We start from the raw sequence: 15,604 nt of genomic DNA, 5'->3' as shown, positions 1-15,604 counted from the left end.
ACCCTTAGACGTTGACCTGTGTGTGTTTAATTCTGCCTGTTCATATGTATCCTTTATAATATTCTCAAATAAACTGCTAAACATAAATAAGTATTTCCCTGAGTTCTGTGAGCTGCTCTAGCAAATTATTCAAAGCTGAGGAGGGGGTCATTGTAACCTGAGATCTGTAGCTGGTGTGTCAGAATCACAAGCGATGACCTGAATTTGGGACTGGAATCTGAAATGCGGATGGGGGTGCTGGTCTATGAGCCTATAACCTGTAACATCTGATGTTATCTCCAGGTAGATAATGTCAAGACTGAGCTGAATCATAGGACATCCAGGTGAGGTTGGCACTTACTTGTTGTAGGAGGCGAAAGCCCATATTTGTTGATGAGGAGTGTCAGAAGTGCTTTGTGTGAGTAGTAAAGGAAACTCACAGGGAAGAAACTCATTGCTGGGAAGAACTGGGTTTTTCCTTCTCACGTCCAAACTCTTAATCTACAGTAACAACTTTCCATGTGAGATGTAGGAGGAGAGAATGGACATCAGTGTGTAAATACATTGTGGTAGACATATAGATGATTTCTTTTCCCATTTCTTAGTATTTTTAAAATTAAAAAAAAATAATAAAATTATTTGTGTCAGTAACATAAAATGATTTTTAACCCTTTGGTGTGCTTCTTTTTGATATCTATTTAAATCTCTGATAACAATGAAATAATCTTATTAATCTCATTACTTTTATAATTTTGAGAACTCATAGCAATTGAGTATTGAAGTATGGACCCTCTTGCCAGAAAGACAAAAACACCAAAGGGGGTTTGCAGGGATTAACTGTTTGTCTGAAACATATCTGGTTTTAAAGTGCTGCTGTGAAATAAAGGGACTAATTTTCTTTTTAAAAATACATACACAAACCCCAAAACATTTCTATTTATGTTATAGTAAGGCCATTTAAAATAATATTTACTGTAATAATAAAAATATGCATGTTAAATTTATATTTAATTTTCTATGTTTGGAGATTATGCTAATATTTATCCCTGCTTAACAAGTTCACTGAATCTTGACTGAATGTATTAAAGTAGTTTTTAAGCTATTTCAGTCTTTTAAGGTGGAAAACCACCCCTGCTTCCTTGGTGTATGAAAATGCGCCCTATGACACCATTCAGATGCCATTATGCAGATGTCAGGATTTAGCCTGGATTTGATTTACTGGTGTGCTATTCTGTTCAGCTGGCTGCCTCCATTGCTATATCATCTTTATCTTTACTAAAAAGCACTGTCATGATCATGTTTAAAATCTGATGCCCATATGAGAACAAACGGGGTTGGCTTCAGTTGGAGTAAACATGGGGCAAAATCTCATGGGCAATTGTCTTGTGCATATCCAAGGAAAAAAGCTCACAGTACTGCCTTCTGTTCCTGTAGGTCATTATCAACAAGAAGAACCTAGGAAACCATGGAGGCTGGTTTTCAAGACATCTGTCCAAGGTATTCACTAAACCACAGAATTTCACTCTTTCTTCATAACCACAACCGTGTTGTAACTATATCATATTGTTACATTCAGTATTCCTGACACACAAGGATCATAAGAAATTAGCAAAAACTTTTTTTGAACTTCAATTTACAGTCTCTGGTTGGGTCGGTACCATTGGTATTGAACTCGGTAGTGATAAAGGAAAGAGACCAAAGCGAACTTGACATTGAGCTTAATCAAATAGGAAGCAGCAGGCCTTTTGCCTCACCAGGAAGCTACAGCTCTTCACAGTCCAGGGGACCACAGCATTGGGCTCCACTGAGGGGATTAGCACTCCTATCCCCTCTGATACCGGATCGCTGGGGAGTGCAGGGTGAGGGGCTGGACCATTGAGGCCTGTCAGTCTAACTCGGGGCTGTAAACCTGTCCAAAGCATGTGAAAGTTTAGGAAATTGATTGCTTCTTTGAAAATAAAAGCACTTTGTCCATCTCAAGCCCCAGCTAACATAACCCTAGGGGGACAAAGCAGCACACACTTGCTCTCCCTCTCACCCACCTGGTGATGCGCTCACCCCATGCACTCACGCGTTCTTTCTCCATAGTCAGGTGGCCTTAGCAGCCACACGGCTGACAGCCACACAGACTCAGCCACTGGAGTAACTGGGAACAAGTTAAGTTACCTGCATGGGCACTGAGACAGCTTAGCAGCCACCTCCAGGCTCCAAAGCTTTTATATTAAGTGAAAGCTCCAGATACTGGCTTTTGCCTTAGCATTGCTGAGGACACAGCTGGTCTTTTTCCATGGCAGGACAGAGAAAGAAACCCAGGGGGCAGCTTCTATTTCCACACAAATAAACTGTGCCTTCCGTGACAGGTCCATGGAATGCTTTCCTCGTGATTCTGTGGAAGAGCCTGATTCCCACCAACGACAGGGTGACATTGGGCAAGTAAGTCAGGTTATTTTCCAGCCACAGGTACTGCCATCGCTCTCTGCAAAGAATAATATTTTCCTTGCTGGCTGTCATGAAGATTCGAGAAAATGTCTTACAACCATGCCCTCCTCTCAGTAACTGTTAGTGTTTGATAATCTATGCAATACAAACACGGAAAAGAGTTCAATACATAAGCACTCAAGAAATAGTAGAGGTAAACTCATCTACTGGTGAAAAAATTGAAAAATGTGTCCTAAACCTGGAAGAACTGAGTTAACTTACCACAAGGGAAGCATCTATAACAGAAAGGCAAAAGGGAAGATTTCAGCAGCTTCCTCAAGCCAGAGACGGGGCTGGCGTGTCTCATGTCTTTTGCATTCATCACTCATTAGGAGATTCTGTGCTGGATACCGTGACAGAAAAAGAGATACCGAGTTTGAAACTTTGTTTTGAACTTCAAGTATCACCAGAGACCATTAATATTACTACAGAAATATCTGGATGGTTCATTGGAAGAAGGAAAAAGCAAGTTCTAGATATATAATTTTAGAATTTAAGTTACATAGGACAGATAGGAGAAACGTTTTGCAGAGAAACTTTTTCAAATCTAGAATTTTTGGAACAAAAGGCCTCTAATGGAACCAACTTGTCAGATATTTCATCACTCACAAGATTAATTTTTCTACTGAGATGGCAAGACACTGGCCACACTTGTCTTAAAAACTCAGGGAGGACAAATGAGTTCGTTATTGATTTGCTCAAGGAGGTGATAGTTCAGATTCAAACTGATTCTGTGTGGTGCCTGTCTAATCCACAGCTGTGTGCCCTGCAGGGGCTCAGCATGACTGGGCACGTCTGGAGGACCAGTGGCCCTGGTTCCCAGAAATCTATTTATATTAAGAATAAGCACATCTTTGGAGATAAATCATCCTATGGTGAAGATGAGTCAGATGCGTGGAGCTGGTCAAATAGCAAAAACTGACACCCAATAGGCATTTTTGAGAATAGAGTGATTACTTAGATGCTCAGACTCCCTCCCAAACTTTCTCCTGTTTCCTGGGGTTCGTATAAGATCATATGAGTTTATCACAAATGTGTTTGTATTAATTGCTCTTTAAGTTATTTGGGTACAAACAGTCCTTTTTTTAGCCATGTGTCACAATGTAAGACGGTGAGGGGGGAATGATAAGAAGGGGGACATCCTCAAACACCACCCACCTGCCTCCTTACATGTGAAACATAGTCTTCACTGAGCTGAGGACTCCAGTTAACCAAGATCCTTTTGACCTCTCAAGGGTCTTAGCAATGGGACACCTGTGAGTATAACAATGGTGACTGTCAAGAGCTGGGTCAGCTGTGAGCCTCAGATATTTCCAGATGTGAGGCATCTCTATCTGGCTGCACAGATTCAATACAGGCCTCAGAAGCAACAGAAGAAAAAAAAAGTCTCACCTTCATTCATTCAGCAAGCAACGGTTGACTAATTGACTGAGTTCCTGGAATACAGCTGACCCATGAACAACATGGTCTGAACTGTGCAGGTCCACTCATATGTGGATTTTTTTTCCCCAATAAATACTGTAAATGTATTTTCTCTTCCTTTAATTCTCTTAATAACATTTTCCTTTCACTAGCTTACTTTATTGTAAGAATACAGTATATAATATATGTAGCATACAAAATAGGTGTTAATTGGCTGTGTATGTCATTGGTAAGGCTTCCAGTCAACAGCAGGCTGCTTAGCAGTAAAGTTTTGGGAGAGTGAAAATTTTACGTGGATTGTCAACTGCATGCTGTATCAGCGCTCCCAACCCCAGCATTGGTCAAGGGTCAGCTGTTGGATGCTGCTGGGAGGGACGACTTTGCAAGATCCTAGAGATCCTTCACTAGATAGTGGGAAGCCAGGGCCTGTGAAATATGGAATATACTTTGTATTGTCAACTCCATGAGGATGGGCCTTTTGTCTGTCTCAATTACTATTGTATCCTAAGAGTCTACACTAAGAATAGATATATGATAGGAGCTAATAACTATCTGTCAAATTATTAAGTGACTATGATCTCATTTACTAACCTGGGCAGATTGTCTGATAAAACATGGTGTCATGGTTCATTTTGTGTGTCTACTTAACTGAACCACAGTGCCCAGATATTTGATCAAACATTTTTCTGGGTGTGTTTGTGTTCCTGGGTTTAACACTTGAATCAGTAGCCTGAGTAAAGCAGATTGCCCTCCTTGATGTAGGTGGGCCTCATCCAATTGGTTGGAGGCCTAATTATAAAAGCAATAACAAAATATTGAGCAGGAGAGAATTTACTCTTTCCCTCATGGTTTTCAAGCTGTGACATGGGTTTTCTTCTGTCTTGGGGCTCAGGCTCAAACTGGAACCATACCATTGGCTCTCCTGGGACTCCAGTTTGCCAATTGCAGATCATGGGATTCTGAGCATCCATAATCATATGAGCCAATTCCTTATAATAAATCTCTTTATAAATAAAGAGATTGGTTCTGTTTCTCTGGATAAACCAAACTAATATATATATAGATTATATGTACATTATGCAAATAGATATTATAGAGGAACCTCATTCCCTACTGCAGAATTTCTAAAGTCACAGGAAACAGATTATGAAAATTATAGAACAATTTCATGGAAATAAACAATTTCAGAAGAGAGTCACAGATTTTGATGACTATGAGCTATGCTTTGATATGTGGTAGCTGCATGAACAGAGTACAAGCTTCAGAATGTATTGAGTGTCACTCTGTTTCAAGAAGTCATTGAGTGGATAGAAATTGTATTCACCCAAACGATACATCAGTATCTCTGAAACTTGGGAGCCACTTCTCTATGGGAGAGGTGCATTTTTCTTTCAAGACACTGGTGAGATCCAAAGGGAGAGGCCTTTTGTGTCTTAAGTAGTGGTGGGGCCCCTGGGTCAGAATAGATGAATCCTGACTGAGTGGTTCCCACATTGAGTAGAGTGCTCCTCCTTCCCCCATTATCTGAAAGAGTTTGTGAATGACTGGGATTGTTTCTTCCTTAAATATCTGATAGAATTCACTGGTGAGGGCATCTGGGGCTGATACTTTCTTTGTGAGAAAAAATTTAAATTCTTATTTCAATTTCTTACTTGTTCAAGAGCTATTCTGATTTCTTCTTGAATAAGTTATGTTACTTTGTGTCTTTTTAAGGCATTTGCCCATGTCATTTAATTGTCTAATTCAGTGCATAAAGTAGTTCATAATATTTCTTAACAATATTTTTTTATTTTTGTATGTTGGCAACGACGTTTTTAATTGATTTTTGTAATTTTTGTTTTTTCTCTTTTATTTTTGCTAAATCTAACAAAAGGTTTCTCAATTTTGTTAAATATTTCAGTGAGCCAACTTAGTTTTGGTGATTTTCTTGTTGTGTTGATGGTTTCTCTGTTACTGATTTTTGCTCTAATCTTTATTATTCCTTCATTATAGCTTCCTTATTAATTTTCCCTTATTTTTCTAGCTCCCTGAGAAGCTTAGACTATTGACTTTAGATTTCTTCCTTTTTAATATAAGCAGTAAAGCAACAAATTTCCCTCAAGCACTGCTTTAGCTGTCTCCCACATACAACTGAGAAATTTTATTGAGAAATAAAATTAATGGCATTCAATAACTACATTTGTGACTCTACTTATAAAAAGAGCAAAGAAGGGGATAAAATACCATAATCATTTGAATAATTTTCTCTTTTGAGGTAATGACTTCTTATTTAAGTAGGGGAGAGAGATAAGTGATACACCTGCTCTGAGCTCCTGTCTGGCTCGAATAGTAGAAGCCTCAGCATCATTCATCACTGGGCCTCCCTGTCCTTTGCAGGGTTTTGTAAATGTCCTGGGAATCTAGTGAAGTCCAGAAGATTTGGCAGCTGCTTTTAGGGTTCTTTCCCCTGGGATGACACTGATATATTCCCATGCTCCCTCGGAGGAAATCTGCTCTACTGCATCTCCACTGAGGTTTGACAGTGGAGACATGGCCTTGGTTTAGATTGCATGTCTTGGATCTAGACTCCCTGGGTCACCATGGCATCACACCTCCTGCAGTTTTGCCTTCTTCCATAGTTGCTGCAAGAGAGTGAGGCATGAGCTCCTAATTTTCATGAAAGCTTTAAATACCTTCTTCAAAATCCAGAGGACTCATTTCTCTTAAGGGCTACCATAACATTTTCTTCCTTCTGGAAGAGTCTATTTAAAAGCGTTAGAAAGGTAATATTAGTCTCTCATTCACGGTGGGGAAAGAAGATTCTGAAATAGATTTTCTATTAAAAACATCTTGTAATAAATAATTTTCTTATTTTTACTAAGGTAACTTCTGAGGTTCGGATAGGGGCTTTGCTAAGGGATAACTGAAAACTGTAACAGAACACACTTCCTGAAATAGAACATTAATGTTTAAAGAATGACAAATAAATCCAATGGCTAAATAAATCCAATCTGTGCGAAGTTTTTTTAGAAAACATGTAAGAGGGAATAGTACAGATTACAGATTTAAAATAAATCTCCCTCTGTATTATTGATGGTCAATCGATAGATAGATAGATAGATTGATAGTTAAGTGTCAAAATGAGTTCTGTACTTGGTGAAAACTGTTGGTTACTGGTTCGCATCAATATAACACAAGGAAAATACAGAAAATGAGAGTATTTGGAAAACAGTATAGCAATTGGCATACTATAGTATCCAAGTTCATGAACAGAGAACTCATCTTATTTAATAGTATATAGATCATTACAGATGCCCTTAAACTTGGTGGTGATTTGCTTACGATTTAGCTAAATACTAGTCATGTGTGATATTTTAAAGTTAGTCAACTAGAACCCAAAATTGTATAAAAGTCTGAGAACAGGTAAGCATCAAATTACAATATTATTTTCATTATTTTACTTATTAATTCCAAAATTTTTAATTTACAGTTTAACATCATTAACTTTTTTTCATAAGTAAAATTTATATTTATTTATATTTAATCCTAATTTAAAGATGGCCTTTTTCTAAGCCTAGTTTACTGGACATTTTTTTCTTTTGTCAAGAGGATAGACAAGACTTTTTTTTCCTGATTTGTCAATAAAATATAAGCAATTACTAAGGTGGGAAGCACAAAAGAACCCATGCTAGTTTCACTTAGAAACAAAACAACGCCCACTGCGTGGAGCTCCATGTTGTGGCCACTATTGATGGGTAGGTGCTGGAACCTCACTCTGAGACTGTGGGGAAAGCTCTGCCCAATGGAGGAGCACAAATAGTAAAAATTTAAGCAGGATTTGCATACATAGCATAAAGAAATATGTTTAAATCAAAGAATTCTTTAAAGAAAAATATTGAAATGAAAAGCTGACAGAAGTATGTGTTCACTATTTCAAATAAAAACATTATAGTTCACACGTCCACACAGGTGCTTTATGTGCTACCTGAGATGTAGCACCACACCCAATCACTGAGGCTGAAGCAAGAGGCTCTGGTAAGGACTGTGGCTTGGAAATCTTGGGTGACTCTGCTGCAAAGAAGGTAAATGAAGTAGGTTCCAGTGACACCATCACAGCCTGGCAGATTGAGGACCGGCTGAGTGAGATGGAAAACCAAGTTAAAACCAATAAAGTTAACAAAACATTTTTCACTACACCTTGACAAATATATAGATATTGTTCATGACAATTCTTTTATATTTATGTGGTTTGAACATGTTGGTAATTATTCTTTCAGCAAATGTGGCTCAGGGTTTAAGTTTAGGTTGGGAATAAATCCTGGTGACAGTTGTAATGACAGGAAACTGATCTGGAGTAGTCTCCCAGACTAAAGAGTTTGTGCCAGAATGTAAATCAATGCACTGCTTCCAACATCAATAAAGTCTTGCCTCAAGGAAAAAACAAAAGTCAACTGAGCTATACAGCAAGCTAAGTAGTAAAAACTGTGAAGTGCACAAATGAAAATATGTTAAATTCAGGATTTCCCCTTTATTATGCCATATAAGGATGCTGATCATAAATAACAACTAGATATTCAGACATAGTTATCTAAGGGGAAAGTTCTGTCAAGAATGCTTGAGCTGTGGAGGAAATTCTTAATGTTTCTACAGTGTAAGACACTAGTTTGGTCTCAACTGTTTAAAGAGCTCTAGCAAGTTGCTAGATTTGTTTTTATTTTGTCTGAGAACTAAGATATTTTTAATGAGATTTAATTTTTCCATGCAAAGAAGGAACGCAACATGTTTTCCAATGGAAGATGAGATCAAAGGCCAACCTGGACACCAGACACCTGGACACCAGACACCTGGAAGAACAGGGTTTTTATAGATTGTTATGGCAACTCCCTTAGCTGAGCCATTTTCTGCAAAGTAGGTGGCGATCTTGATGAAGCACAGCAGCTAAATGAGATTTACACAGGTTACTTTTAGCCATGGGAAATGAGGCATGGGGCACGTTTGTGTTAGGATATGGATATACATCCATCACATAAGAAATCACTCCTGTTTTAGTCACTGTGGCTTTTTGTCCTATCTTCCTTGGCTCCCCTGTTTCATTTTTAGAAAGATTTAAGATAGCATAAATAATGTGTCATTTAGTATTGATTACTTTTCTTTGCTAAAAGCATTCTCATTTGGCATTCTTTTTTGGGTTGGGGGCTTGGGAGTAAATCCAACTTTCTTCCATGTGCCATATGTGCCTAGATTATCCTCGATGATGATGACAATGGTGGTGATGATGCTAATTCTGCTGCAGATGACTATAATTTAAAGGTCTAAAATATGTGTCTCTTTTGTTCTCTTTCTGAAATGGCAAATTTTACATTTAAGTGCACCATTTGACTCTGTCACCAAAAATGACACATTTAGCCTTTTGAGATGTCTTGGTATCATGCCATAAAAGCTTTTAAAATGGCATGTTAGTGGCAAAAGATGTTCTATCAAGAACCACACTTATGTACTAATTATTGCTGCTAATTACTTTACTGTTTTTCCTCCGACCTGAGACCTGAAGTTAAAAAAAAGTCTGATTCATTTACTCATTTGACAAATCATTACAAACTTAGGAAGGTTTATACTGCCAACAGATGCGATTCTCTCTAATCCTTACTTTCTTGAAAAACAGAGGGAACCGTCACCTTGTTCTGATGGTTAATGCAGGTGTACGGTGCGGGGTCTTAGCTTAATGATCTGTATTAGTGCAGAAATCACTAATGATCAGATATTTGGAGATGTCTGAAATAAATCACAGTTCTACATTCTTGTTAAATTCTGTAGATCAGAGAATGGCATGATCTATTCCTGACATTTCATCCAAAATCAATACCTCACACACATGCATCCTTCTCTCCAACCTCCCTCTGATCACTCTAATGTGAAATGCCTGTCTTCAGAAGGTTTTCACTTTTATAGAATCTGAAGACTTCTACAATTAAGATGACACCCCAGTAGGGAACTGCAGGGTCTGCACTTGACCCTACAAGGGGATGAGGAGAATAAATTTTAGGTCTGGGCCCCAAGTGAGAGTGATCATGCCTTCTAGAATGTGACCTGTTCCCGACCAGGTCTATTGTGAAGTCAGTGTGACTGATGAAAACACACTCTAGGCTCCTGGAGGATGTCTGTAAATGGGGTCATGGTAGAGGCGTACGGAACGCTGTGAAGACTGGAGGTGTTATAGCAAGCCTTTTGGTTTGGTGTTCCTGAGACCTGAGACTGAGCCAGCAACAGTACTTACTAGCTGGATGATCTCAAGTGAGTCACTCTAACCAATCTGAATCTCAGTTTCCTGAACCATGTGATGGAAATGATGTTACTTCACAGACGAGCTATGAAGATTACATACAATGATATAAGAAATGTTTTACACAGTATACACCAATGTATATCCTCATCGTAATGAGCATTCTAATTTCATTCGTGTTTTATTGTGTAGTTTACTCTCAAGGCTGCCACGTCAATCATAGCTCTCAATGGGAAATGGCCTTTCCTGGACTTTGTATAATTTTCTAGATTTTACTTGACATTTCTAAAGCCATTTTCAATCTCCTTTTTTTTTGTTTGAGTTCACCAAGGGGACTCATTTCAAATTTAATGTGAATGCTTTCCAGAGCATCTGCTTTTTCTCGCTCAGGAATCTGCTCTTGCTGTGAGCTGGTTGCTTCTAAGCACTGCTCCAGGCTGCCCCAACTGGGCCTGCACTCGGGTGTCTCACCGTGGCCTCTCCCTGCACCCCCTTGGAATATCTGCTCTCTCCTTCATCTCCCTGCCTCTGTCTCTGGATCTGATTTCTCTCTCTCTCACTCTCTCTCTCCCTCCCTCCCTCCCTCCCTCCCTCCCTCTCCTTTGTGTTAAGAATACTATACTCTTCACTTTCTTCTTTTAGGGAGATGGGTTAAGGAATCCAAGTGGAGAAGTTTAGGTCTCTTCTGAGAGAGTTCTCACAGACTTAGCGCCCAGGCATCCAGACATTCCCTCCACTTCCCACAGACGCTGTCCTCACTTCTGGTCTGCTATACTTTTCCAGCACAGACCACACTGCTGAATCTGTCCATGCCAGCCCTTTCCTCATTTATGGGGGTTATGTTTCCAGGGGTCCTAGTGAGGATCTCTCCTGTCTAGTGTCTCTTGTCCCTCAGTACAAACTAGATTCTATGAGACTCTTGAGCTATATGCAAATCCGAGGTTTGCCTAGATAATGGTCGGTATACCAATAAATCCCTTATGCGAAAATACCAAAACCTAAGGCCCCCATTCACTGCAAACAATTTGAGTGAAAATAATGGACTTGTTTAGAAAATAAACATGACACATAGATAGATAGGCAGTATCAGAATATGTAAGTCCTGGGAAAAAAACAAGCTCCTTTTACAGTAATACAGGTCCTGATGGATTGACCCTGCTATCATGATAATACATCATCTTTGTCTCTGGTAGCCATTTTTGTTTCAAAGTCTATTTATTCTGACATTAATAATAGCACTCAAGCTCTATTTTTGGTTACTGCTTTCATATTACATTTTTAATACTTTTACTTTTCACCTATATGTGCCTTGGAATCTAAAGTGTGTCTCAACATATAGTTGGAGCCACTTAAGAATTCTCTGCCTTTTGATGAGAGTGTTTAATTTGTTTACAATTAATGAGGGGGTGTGTAGAGTGGAGGGGAGTAAAGGAGGGAAATGGGACAACTTCAGTAATCAGTAATAGTACTGGGACAACTTTTCAGTAATAGCATAATTAATAGAATATATTAAAAAACAGCAAGAAAACAAAAAAAAAACCATAATTGCTGACAAGGTAGGATAGTAAGAGGTGGTCAGTCAACATTCGCCCAGTTGAAAGAAGACACCATCACCCTTCACTTGCAGACACAGCCAATGACACAGTGAGCATTTCTGCCCCCAAGCATAGACCTTGCTAATTTTAGTTTCAGTTTAGTTTTAGTCTTTAGGTTTTTCTTCAAACTCTTGTAATTTTTATTTGATCAGCAGTCACATTGAGGTCTGCTCTTTTTGTACTTTCTCCCAAATGAATGCTTTCCTATTAATTTCATTAGACTCTTCACTTCTTTATTTAAATAAAAGTATGTTAAAAGGAAGCTTTATATCTCTGTTTAAATAAACGCCCACCTGCTATATATATAGCATATCTTAAATAAAGTGAAAATAAAACATTGCTATTAAATACCAGCTAAATACTGTTGCCTACTTGAGTCTTTGAGTCTGAAATTTATACCTCTTTCTTAAACTATACTGGCAAGTATTAGTGATGTCATAAAGATATCCCAGCACTAAACTGAGGTTTCTTTTCTTAACTAACCAAGAGAAATAAAGCAAAGTGTAAAAGGAGAAGGCTTCTACACGTGTGATTTCAGTGTTGCCACTTGAAACTTGTACAGATGCGACATTTTGCAAAGTGCTCTCTAGTGAGAGCTGGCCACTTTTTCTACTCATCTTAGAGCACATACTTTCAACATAGAAAATACTTGGGGCTTAACTGAACTTAGCTGAGCAACTGATTGAATGAAGTTCACCTACATTAAGGAGGTCAATCTGCTTTACATAATGTCCACTGTTTTAACTGTTAACTTTATCCCCCCTCCCCCAAAAAAACCCTTTACAGAAACATCCAGAATTATGTTTGACCAAATATCTGGGTATGATGGCCCAGTCAAGATGGCACAGAAATGTAACCATCACAACCCATATAGGCCCAATTGTCCTTATACCACACCTACCTCCTTCTCTTTCCTTTCCCCTCTGCCCCAGTCAAAACTCAAGGGAGAAGAATATCTCTCCCAGATGGAGTTGAGGGATTAAATTCTAAAGTAATTCTGGAAGGCAATTTTGTAGACTGGAGGGATAGCACATCCCAAAGCCTGTTTACTGCTAGAATTACATTTTTTAAAAAGGATAGAAAAGTTACATATATGCTAGCACAGGGGCTAAAATGCATGCACACTTGCTTGACTATTGTGGTTGTACATGAATCTTAACTGTCCTGGGAATATCATAAAGTGTCCGATTCCTATCCAGTGGCTCACCTACTATTACAGATCTTAAATCAGAGCTAAGTTATGTCTGCTCTTCTGTGTAGATGAAAGAGATGTAGAGAGTTAAATGTGAAAGAAACAGGTAGGGATGGGCCTAAACCTTCCCCAAAAGTTTAGAGTATTGGAACAATGATGCATGATAGATTCATGTTCTTTTTATAAATTTGTTTTTCCTTAGAAGTAGGCCATTTTCTATGTTTATTCATGATAATTTACTGAGAGAAAAAGATACAAAGCTTTTAAAACTGTGTTTTAGACAGATAATGCTTTTAAAAGCAGAGAAAATATATCTGGTCATTGAACAGGTGTGTGCTTGCAAAAAGGGAAATAAATGAACCTTTTAAAGCTCAATTTTTCATCAAAATGAGTTTTACTTCTAGAAACCATGGCATTATACCCTGTGGATACTTAATATATATTCATTTGAAAGGCATCTTTTACCTAGTGATCAATTGCTTTGTCTTTATTTTTATTTTAGAAAGCCAAAGAGAGACGCCATAATTTTTCTGAGTAGTGCAGACCAATATTTAGCTATTTACTTGAGTTTCACAGCTCTGTGTGAGAATAAATATACATTCATATCAGTTCCTTATTTAATCCATAATTTGTACAACAAAGGTTTGCTATGTTACTAACTTTCTTTGTTAGCATAAAAAATATCTTCCATGTAACTCTGACCCTGTTGGCAATAGATTCAGAATCTGAATAGGTGGAACCCATAGAATTTAATAAAGACATTATCTTAATTGTTTACAGATGTTGACAAAAGTCAAATTTAATGTTTAGTATGAAACTTATCAGTATATTTCTATTATGTGTGCAAATATATACTCTAATATTGGGAGTAGGGTGAGACTAGCATACTCTTAAAACAGCACTTTGGCCATAGGACTCAGGAATACCAGAATTCTTCCCCAGAACAGTACCTCTCACAATTTTCTGGAAGGAGATAAGTGAAAAGAACAATGACTAGTTAAACAAAATTACACTTTATTACAAATTACATATCTGACCCAAAAGCCATGGACCTATTCTTGTAAATTGTGCTGGGATTTCCTAGAGTTTACCCCTACACTAAATATGCTATTGGGCATCACCCTACTGAGCCCAGATTTGACATTTAGAAGTCACAAAAGGCTACACCTGCCAGCTCAGGAAAACATGGAGGCAGGCAAGTAGAAAAGAGCTTTGGTACATTTGCCTACTACTGAGTGGGCCTGATCATCTGACAGGCTTACCTCCTAGACCAGGACACAGTGTCCTGGTGAGGGGCAGAGAGAGAGGGACAAAGTGCGTGTGGGGGGTGGGGGTGGGAGAGAGAGGCAGGAAGAGAGAGGAGACTAGAGGGAGGGGAGGAGATGGGAAGGGAGGAGAAAAAGAGGAAAGGGAGAGAAGGAGAGTAGAGGGGAGAAGATGGGAGGGGAGAGAGCAGTGTCCTTACCATTTTATGAGTGTAGAAGGAAGAGAATTCGGAAAATAAAAATCAAAAGGCCTTCTTGAAAGCTCCACCCATAGAAAACTCAGAGGAGTCGGTTAGTAAGCTTCAAATAGTCAGCCCTCTCTCCTTGGGTGAAGAGGGGAGCGGCGCAGAACTGCCTGTTTGGAATCTGGTTTGAGGGGAAGGATTGAGGGAATAAACAGAAAAGCATGAGCAGCCCCAAGGCTAACATCCATCTCATAGAGAAGTTCATGCTTCAGGGAGGTTTCTGATTGCCACAAAATGCATGCTTTTGCCCTCTAACATTTCTTTAGATTCATGGGATTTCATCATTAAGTGTTTTTTTTTTCTAGCTCTAGGGATCTAACCTCAGGGAGGGTCTACTCAGATTTCACTTCATTCCCTCAACACTCATTGAGAACATGTAGTTTTGGAGAGCTATAAAGAGGAATTCAGTTGAATTCTGACCTTGAAGGAACTTGTATTTTATACATTGTCAAAAGTAACTGGAATATAAAGTGAAAAATACCTTAAATATGTATTGCTCAGGGACACTGAGAGTTTGGAGAAAATAATATTTTAGCAACAGTAGATTTCACTATGATTTTCATAAAGTAATATAATTAGTTTTGATGTAACCTTTTAGAACTTCAAACAGCGCTCCTAGAATATTTCTTGTGAACAGAAAAAAAGCAGATAAGCAAATACGCACCTGCGTGATTCCAATATTATGCATCTGCTCCAAAGCTCTACAACTAATTAGAAATTTTGTTTCATGAGTGCAATTAGCCTTTAAAAAGATGGGCATCCATTAACACAGCTTGGTAGTATAATGACAGCAATTAGTTATAATTGTTCTATTCTAGAAAGAAATAATAATTGAAAGTAGATGACTTCTAGGGGATTAACAAATAAGCTTGCTAACTTAATTCTAAGAATTTGGTACAGAAAATTCATTTTAGGAATCTTCCTCTTTGGATGTATATAGAACTTGAAGAAAATATGATTCTTTTCTGCTTTGGCTCTTTCTAGTTAACTTTGATCTACTCTTTCTTCATCTGCCTCCTCCCACAAATCCTAGTTTAACCATTTCCATTTCCACTGTCACAGAAGAGAAAACATCAGGGTACTTTTGAGAACCTAGGAGCTGAGAAAAATTCCCTAGAAGATGGAATTAATTATACGATTTGAGACATTTGAACAATGAGAAGTTACAG

The sequence above is a fragment of the Phyllostomus hastatus genome, unplaced genomic scaffold (assembly GCF_019186645.2).
Source record: "Phyllostomus hastatus isolate PE091 unplaced genomic scaffold, TTU_PhHast_1.1 phas_contig_86, whole genome shotgun sequence".
Lineage (NCBI taxonomy): Eukaryota > Metazoa > Chordata > Mammalia > Chiroptera > Phyllostomidae > Phyllostomus > Phyllostomus hastatus.
The sequence above is the reverse complement of the archived record's forward strand: the minus strand, read 5'-3'. Positions refer to the sequence as shown.